The sequence below is a fragment of the Lygodium microphyllum genome, unplaced genomic scaffold (assembly GCF_053477565.2).
Source record: "Lygodium microphyllum isolate KBCC unplaced genomic scaffold, Lygodium_microphyllum_v1.1.10 scaffold_521, whole genome shotgun sequence".
NCBI lineage: Eukaryota > Viridiplantae > Streptophyta > Polypodiopsida > Schizaeales > Lygodiaceae > Lygodium > Lygodium microphyllum.
Genome location: NW_028229967.1, coordinates 22,501 through 32,204, shown reverse-complemented (window position 1 = coordinate 32,204; position 9,704 = coordinate 22,501).

Genomic DNA, 9,704 nt, shown 5'->3' with positions numbered 1-9,704 from the left:
TCTTCTCTCCTTTCACCTCTTCCTTCCTCTTCCCCTTCTCTTCGATCTCTTCTAACACATAGGGCATATCACCCCGTAACACCTTTTCAGCACAAGATCTTGACTTAGCCTCTTTGGCCTCGTCCACCTCCTCAATCCACACTCCATCCACAACACGTTTCTCTCCTTTTCCTTCCTTAAACATCACCTTCTTCTTCAAATCTCTCTCTTTCCGCACACCTTGCCTCACCACCAAATCTGCGTTCTGCCTCTTTACCACACCCTTCTCATCAACCAACCTTCTCTTCAAACAAGGGGTCGGCGTTTTTGCCTTAACCCGTATCCTCTCCTCCTCCGAAGTACCCCGTTCCTTCAAACTCTTTTGCATAATTTTCATTAGATGAACAAACTGGGCCTTCGCAGCCCGCCTCTTCTCTTCCCCCTCATTCTCCTCATCCTCACTCTCTTCCTCATCTTCTTCCTCTGTCCCGGAGCTCGAACTCGGCTCGCTACTCTTTGAAGGCACAGGCCGCCGCAGCGGCACATTCATGAGTTTAGGCATAGCTTTCTTCACTTCCGCATCCTCCACTTTCCTCTTCTCCACTCCCTTCTTGCTCCCACGTTCCTCATCCATTCCTCTCCTTGCCACACATTCTCCTTGCATAGGTTTCTTCATTTCAGCACCGTTTGTTTTCTTCCTTTCCACCTCCTTCCCGCTTCCACTTTCCTTCTCTGCACTTCTCTTCACCACTCCTTCTCTTCTTTCTCCCGGCATTCCCCCATAAGCCACAGACATTCCAAAATCCAAAGAAAATTTTCTCCTCAACTCACTCTCCACCTCTAGTGCTTCCCACTCTTCCACCTTGGTTCTCTTTGCGATCCACTTTTCGATATCATCATTCAGATCCATTAGATCGTCTTTCAGCTCCTCTTGCTCCTCTTTCATCTTCCCCACCTTCTTCTTCAACTCACTTTTCACCTTCTCACCTCCTTCCTCCATCTTCCTTTCCAACTCTCTTATCTCCTCTCCCAACTCAAAATACTCTTCAAGAATCCTTCTTTTTTTTTTGTAAAAATCCTCCACCACCACAATCTTTGATGCTTGTAAGGTACCCTTCGAAGTTTTTCCATTACGCCTCAGCCCAGGCTCCCCAACACGATGGTTTGCACACGCCACCCGTGAGGGCGGCTCTGATACCAAGTGTGATGGACCAACCCTCAGAGACCCTTCCGGGACCCTTTCGGGACCCCGTCTAGGCCCCGGGGCGGCACTAGACCCTTTCTGGAAACTTTGCATTTTGACCCCGGAACGCGTCACGGGGCACCTCAACACGTCACGGAACACGTCACGGAACGCGACACGGAATGGAGCACGACGCGAGGTTTTACCAAAGGGCCCATCTTGGGGGCTTTACGTCATATTCATAGCTAGGAAGCATTTACAAGCTTGCACGGGCTCAGCAAGGGACCATGTCACGGAGGGTGGGTGGAGCTATCAACGCGCATCAACACGACGCCCAAACCGTGGGTGAGGGAGCTACAAGGAGTACTCCCTCATAGGTGTTTTCGGCTCCAACGGCAAGGCATACCTACAAAGCCCGAAACTTTCCTTGGGGGGGGGGGGGGGGGGAGGGCGCCTCGCGACATGGCGTGTTGAGGGGGGGAGGGGGGGCCGAATTTTTGAGGGGGGGGGGGGGGGCGCCGAATTTTGAAGGTGGGGGGGGGGGCCGAATTTTTGAGGGGGGGGGGGGGCGCCGAATTTTGAAGGTGGGGGGGGGGGCCGAATTTTTGAGGGGGGGTGGGGGGGGGGGGGAGGGGGGGGGCCGAATTTTTGGGGGGGGGGGGGGGGGGGCAGGGGGGGGGGGGGGAGGGGGGGGGCCGAATTTTTGAGGGGGGGGGGGGGGGGGTTGGTGTGTGTAGAGAGGGGCCGAATTTTGAAGGGGGGGGGGGGGGGCCGAATTTTTGAGGGGGGGTGGGGGGGGCAGGGGGGGGGGGGGAGGGGGGGGGGGAGGGGGGGGGGGCGAATTTTTGAGGGGGGGTGGGGGGGGGGGAGGGGTGGTGTGGTGTGTGTTGAGAGGGGGGGGGGGGGGGGGGGGCAGAATTTTTGAGCGGGCGTCATGGTGGGTGGGTGGGTGTGTTAAGGGGAGGGGAGCACGTCGCGTCGTCATGTCAACACACACCACACCACCCCTCCCCCCCCCCCTCAAAAATCACTCCCCCTCAACACACACCACACCACCCCTCCCCTTCCCCCCCTCCAAATTTCGCCCCCCCCTCAAAACACACCACCCCACCCCTCCCCCCCCCCCCGCCCCCAAAAAATTCGCCCCCCCCCAACACACACCACCCCACCCCCCCCCCCCCCCCAAAAAATTCGGCCACCCCCCTCAACACACACCACACCACCCCTCCCCCCCCCCCAAAAATTCGCCCACCCCACCCCCTCAATACACACCTCCCCACCCTTCCCCCCCCCCCTCAACACACACCACACCACACCACACCACCCCTCCCCTTCCCCCCCTCCAAATTTCGCCCCCCCCTCAACACACACCACCCCACCCCTCCCCCCCCCCTCCAAATTTCGCCCCTTCTCCCCCCCAAAAATTCACCCCCCCCCCCCTCAACACACACCACACCACACCACCCCTCCCCCCCCCACCCCCCTCAACACACACCAACCCACACCACCCCTCCCCCCCCCCAAAAATCCCCCCCCCCCCCTCAACACACACCACCCCACCCCCCCCCCCCCCAACACACACCACACCACCCCTCCCCCCCCCCTCAAAAATTCCCCCCCCCCCCTCAACACACAAAACACCACCCCTCCCCCCCCCCCTCCAAATTTTGCCCCCCCCCCTCAACACACACCACACCACACCACCCCTCCCCCCCCTCCAAAATTCACCCCCCACCCCCCTCAACACACACCACCACATCCCCCCCCCTCAACACACACCACACCACCCCTCCCCCCCCCTCAAAAATCCCCCCCCCCTCAACACACAAAACACCACCCCTCCCCCCCCCAACACACACCACACCACACCACACCACACCTCCCCCCCCCTCCAAATTTTGCCCCCCCCCCAAAAAATTGGCACCCCCCCTCAACACACACCACACCACACCACCCCTCCCCCCCCCCTCCAAAATTCGCCCCCCCCCCCCCCTCAAAAATCCCCCCCCCACCTCAACACACACCACACCACACCACACCAACCCTCCCCTTCCCCCCTCCAAATTTCGCCTTCCCCTCAACACACACCACCCCACCCCTCCCCCCCCCCCCAAAAATTCGCCCCCCCCGTCCAAATTTCGCCCCTTCCCCCCCCAAAAATTCCCCTCCCCCCCTCAACACACACCACACCACACCACCCCACACGACGCCTCCCCCCCCTCAAAAATCCCCCCCCCCCCTCAACACACACCACACCACACCACCCCTCCCCCCCCCTCAAAAATCCCCCCCCTCAACACACACCACACCACCCCTCCCCTTCCCCCCCTCCGAATTTCGCCCGCCCCTCAACACACACCACCCCACCCCTCCCCCCCCCCCGCCCCCAAAAAATTCGCCCCCCCCCCCCAACACACACCACCCCCCCCCCCCCCCCCCCAAAAATTCGGCCACCCCCCTCAACACACACCACACCACACACCCCCTCCCCCCCCTCCAAACTTTGCCCCCCCCCCCCCGCCCCCAACACAAACCACCCCTCCCCCCCCCCCAAAAATTCGCGCCCCCCCCCCCTCAATACACACCTCCCCACCCCCCCCCCCCTCAACAAACACCACACCACCCCTCCCCCCCCCCTCAAAAATCCCCCCCCCCTCAACACACACCACACCACACCACCCCTCCCCCCCCCCCCCCCCAAAAAATCCCCCCCCCCGCCCCCCTCAACACACACCACACCACACCACCCCTCCCCCCCCCCCCAAAAAAATCCCCCCCCCCCGCCCCCCTCAACACACACCACCCCACCCCCCCCCCCCCACAACACACACCACACAACCCCTCCCCCCCCCTCCCAAAAATTCCCCGCCCCCCCCTCAACACACACCACACCACCCCTCCCCCCCCTCAAAAATCCCCCCCCCCCCCTCAACACACACCACACCACACCACCCCTCCCCCCCCCCCCTCCAAATTTTGCCCCCCCCCCCCCAAAAAATTGGCCCCCCCCCTCAACACACACCACACCACACCAACCCTCCCCCCCCCCTCCAAAATTCGCCCCCCCCCCCCCCCCCCGTCAACACACACCACCCCACCCCCCCCCCTCAACACACACCACACCACCCCTCCCCCCCCCCTCAAAAATCCCCCCCCCCTCAACACACACCACAACACCCCTCCCCCCCCGCCCCAAAAATTCGCCCCCCCCCCCCTCAACACACACCACACCACACCACCGCTCCCCCCCCCCCTCCAAAATTCGCCCCCCCCCCCAAAAATTTCCCACCCCTCCCCCCTCAACACACACCACCCCAACCCCCCCCCCAACACACACCACACCACCCCTCCCCCCCCCCCCCCTCAACACACACCACACCACACCACCCCTCCCCCCCCCTCCAAAATTCCCCCCCCCCCCCCCCTCAACACACACCACCCCACCCCCCCCCTCAACACACACCACACCACCCCTCCCCCCCAAAAAATTCGGCCACCCCCCTCAACACACACCACACCACACCACACCACCCCCCCCCCCCCCCCCCAAAATTCGCCCCCCCCCCTCAATACACACCTCCCCACCCTTCCCCCCCCCCCCCGGCCCCCAACACACACCACCCCTCCCCCCCCCCCAAAAATTCGCCCCCCCCCCCCTCAATACACACCTCCACCCTTCCCCCCCCCCCCTCAACACACACCACACCACACCACACCACCCCTCCCCTTCCCCCCCTCCAAATTTCGACCCCCCCTCAACACACACCACCCCACCCCTCCCCCCCCCCTCCAAATTTCGCCCCTTCTCCCCCCCAAAAATTCCCCCCCCCCCCCCCCTCCCTCAACACACACCACACCACACCACCCCTCCCCCCCCCACCCCCCTCAACACACACCACCCCACACCACCCCTCCCCCCCCCAAAAAATCCCCCCCCCCCAACACACACCACCCCACCCCCCCCCCCCCAACACACACCTCACCACCCCTCCCCCCCCCTCAAAAATTCCCCTCCCCCCCCCCCCTCAACACACAAAACACCACCCCTCCCCCCCCCCCCTCAAAACACACCACACCACACCACCCCTCCCCCCCCCCCCTCCAAATTTTGCGCCCCCCCCCCCCCAAAAAATTGGCCCCCCCCTCAACACACACCACACCACACCACCCCTCCCCCCCTCCAAAATTCGCCCCCCACCCCCCTCAACACACACCACCCCACCCCACACCTCCCCTCCCCCCCCCCCAACACACACCACCACATCCCCCCCCCCCTCAAAACACACCACACCACCCCTCCCCCCCCCTCAAAAATCCCCCCCCCCCTCAACACACAAAACACCACCCCTCCCCCCCCCCCCTCAAAAATCCCCCCCCCCCAACACACACCACACCACACCACCCCTCCCCCCCCCCTCCAAATTTTGCCCCCCCCCCCAAAAAAATTGGCCCCCCCCTCAACACACACCACCCCTCCCCCCCCCCCTCCAAAATTCGCCCCCCCCACCCCTCAAAAATCCCCCCCCCCCCTCAACACACACCACACCAACCCTCCCCTTCCCCCTCCAAATTTCGCCTGCCCCTCAACACACACCACCCCACCCCTCCCCCCCCCGCCCCCAAAAAATTCGCCCCCCCCCCCCAACACACACCACCCCACCCCCCCCCCCAAAATTCGGCCACCCCCCTCAACACACACCACACCACACACCCCCTCCCCCCCTCCAAAATTTCCCCCCCCCCCCGCCCCCAACACAAACCACCCCTCCCACCCCCCCCCAAAAATTCGCGCCCCCCCCCCCCTCAATACACACCTCCCCACCCCCCCCCCCTCAACAAACACCACACCACCCCTCCCCGCCCCCTCAAAAATCCCCTCCCCCCCCCCCTCAACACACACCACACCACCCCTCCCCCCCCCCCCCAACACACACCACCCCACCCCCCCCCCCCAACACACACCACACAACCGCTCCCCCCCCCTCAAAAATTCCCCGCCCCCCCCTCAACACACACCACACCACCCCGCCCCCCCCCTCAACACACACCACACCACCCCTCCCCCCCCCTCAACACACCCACACCACCCCACCTCTCCTCCAAAATTCTCCCCCCCCCCCTCAACACACACCACACCACACCACCCCTCCCCCCCCCTCCAAAATTTGCCCCCCCACCCCCCGGCCCCAACACACACCACCCCTCCCCCCCCCCCAAAAATTCGCCCCCCCCCCTCAATACACACCTCCCCACCCTTTCCCCCCCCCCTCAACACACACCACACCACCCCTCCCCCCCCTCTCAAAAATCCCCCCCCCCTCAACACACACCACACCACCCCTCCCCTTCCCCCCCTCCAAATTTCGCCCACCCCTCAACACACATTACCCCACCCCTCCCCCCCCCCCCAAAAATTCGCCCCCCCCCTCAACACACACCACCCCACACCACACCACCCCTCCCCCCCCCCAAAAAAATCCCCCTTCCCCCCCCCCCCCCCCGCCCTCAACACACACCACCCCCCCCCCCCTCAACACACACCACACCACACCACCCCTCCCCCCCCCCCCCCTCAAAAATCCCCCCCCCCTCAACACACACCACACCACACCACACCACACCACCCCTCCCCTTCCCCCCCTCGAAATTTCGCCCCCCCCTCAACACACACCACCCCACCCCTCCCCCCCCCGCCCCAAAAATTCGCCCCCCCTCCAAATTTCGCCCCTTCCCCCCTCGTCACTCCCCCACCCAACCCAACCCCGCGTCACCCCCATGACACGGCACACCCCCCCACCCCACCGCACCCCCCCACGACGCCCCCCCCCGCACCCCACCTCGAAAAACCCCGCTCCCTCCACGCCACACCACAAATGCCTCCGAAAACCCCGCTCGACCCACCCCACCCCGCGTCACCCCCCCACGACATGGCGCACCCCCCACCCCACCGCACCCCCCAACGACGCCGCCCCGCACCCCACCTCGAAAAACCCCGCTCCCTCCATACCACCCCACCACGCCTCCGAAAACCCCGCTCGACCCACCCCACCTCGCGTCAGCCCCCCACGACACGGCACACCCCCCACACCCCACCGCACCCCCCCACGACGCGGCGCATATCCCCCCCCCCCCCGCACCCCACCTCGAAAAACCCCATTCGACCCACCCAACCCCGCGTCACTCCCCCAGGACACGGCGCACCCCCCCACCCCACCGCACCCCCCCACGACGCGGCGCATATCCCCCCCCCCCCCCCGCACCCCACCTCGAAAAACCCCGCTCGACCCACCCCACCCCGCGTCACCCCCCCACGACACGGCGCACCCCCCCACCCCACCGCACCCCCCCACGACGCCCCCCCCCCGCACCCCACCTCGAAAAACCCCGCTCCATCCACGCCACACCACCACGCCTCCGAAAACCCCGCTCGACCCACCCCACCCCGCGTCTCCCCCCCACGACACGGAGCACCCCCCACCCCACCGCACCCCCCAACGACGACGCCCCGCACCCCACCTCGAAAAACCCCGCTCCCTCCATACCACCCCACCACGCCTCCGAAAACCCCGCTCGACCCACCCCACCTCGCGTCAGCCCCCCACGACACGGCACACCCCCCACACCCCACCGCACCCCCCCACGACGCGGCGCATATCCCCCCCCCCGCACCCCACCTCGAAAAACCCCACTCGACCCACCCAACCCCGCGTCACTCCCCCAGGACACGGCGCACCCCCCCACCCCACCGCACCCCCCAACGACGCGGCGCATATCCCCCCCCCCCCCCCGCACCCCACCTCAAAAAACCCCGCTCGACCCACCCCACCCCGCGTCACCCCCCCACGACACGGCGCACCCCCCCACCCCACCGCACCCCCCCACGACGCCCCCCCCCGCACCCCACCTCGAAAAACCCCGCTCCCTCCACGCCACACCACCACGCCTCCGAAAACCCCGCTCGACCCACCCCACCCCGCGTCTCCCCCCCACGACACGGCGCACCCCCCCACGACGCCCCCCCGCACCCCACCTCGGAAAACCGCGCTCCCTCCACAGCACCCCACCTCTCCTCCAAAAACCCCGCTCGACCACCCCCACCCCGCGTCACCCCCCACGACGCCCCCCCGCACCCCACCTCGAGAAACCCGGCTCCCTCCACAGCACCCCACCTCTCCTCCAAAAACCCCGCTTGACCACCCCAACCCCGCGTCACTCCCCCACGACACGGCGCACCCCCCCACCCCACCCCACCTCGAAAAACCCCGCGTCACCCCCCACGACGCCCCCCCGCACCCCACCTCGAAAAACCCCGCTCCCTCCACAGCACCCCACCTCTCCTCCAAAAACCCCGCTTGACCACCCCAACCCCGCGTCACTCCCCCATGACACGGCGCACCCCCCCACGACGCCCCCCCCCGCACCCCACCTCGAAAAACCCCGCTCCCTCCACACCACCCCGCCACGCCTCCAAAAAACCGCGCTCGACCCACCCCACCCCGCGTCACGGCGCACCCCCCACCCCACCGCACCCCCCCACGACGCCCCCCCCCCCCCCCCACCCCACCTCGAAAAACCGCGCTCCATCCACAGCACCCCACCTCTCCTCCAAAAACCCCGCTCGACCAACCCCACCCCGCGTCTCCCCCCCACGACACGGCGCACCCCCCCACGACGCCCCCCTGCACCCCACCTCGAAAAACCGCGCTCCCTCCACAGCACCCCACCTCTCCTCCAAAAACCCCGCTCGACCACCCCCACCCCGCGTCACCCCCCCGCACCCCACCTCGAAAAACCCCGCTCCCTCCACAGCACCCCACCTCTCCTCCAAAAACCCCGCTCGACCACCCCAACCCCGCGTCACTACCCCACGACACGGCGCACCCCCCCACGACGCCCCCCCGCACCCCACCTCGAAAAACCGCGCTCCCTCCACAGCACCCCACCTCTCCTCCAAAAACCCCGCTCGACCACCCCCACCCCGCGTCACCCCCCACGACGCCCCCCCGCACCCCACCTCGAAAAACCCCGCTCCCTCCACAGCACCCCACCTCTCCTCCAAAAACCCCGCTTGACCACCCCAACCCCGCGTCACTCCCCCATGACACGGCGCACCGCCCCACCCCACCGCACCCCCCCACGACGCCCCCCCGCACCCCACCTCGAAAAACCGCGCTCCCTCCACAGCACCCCACCTCTCCTCCCAAAACCCCGCTCGACCACCCCCACCCCGCGTCACCCCCCACGACGCCCCCCCGCACCCCACCTCGGAAAACCCCGCTCCCTCCACAGCACCCCACCTCTCCTCCAAAAACCCCGCTTGACCACCCCAACCCCGCGTCACTCCCCCATGACACGGCGCACCCCCCCCGCACCCCACCTCGAAAAACCCCGCTCCCTCCACGCCTCCGAAAACCCCGCTCGACCCACCCCACCCCGCGTCACCCCCCCACGACGCCCCCGCGCACCCCACCTCGGAAAACCCGCTGCATCCACACCACCCCACCCCACCTCGAAAAACCCGCTGCATCCACACCACCCCACC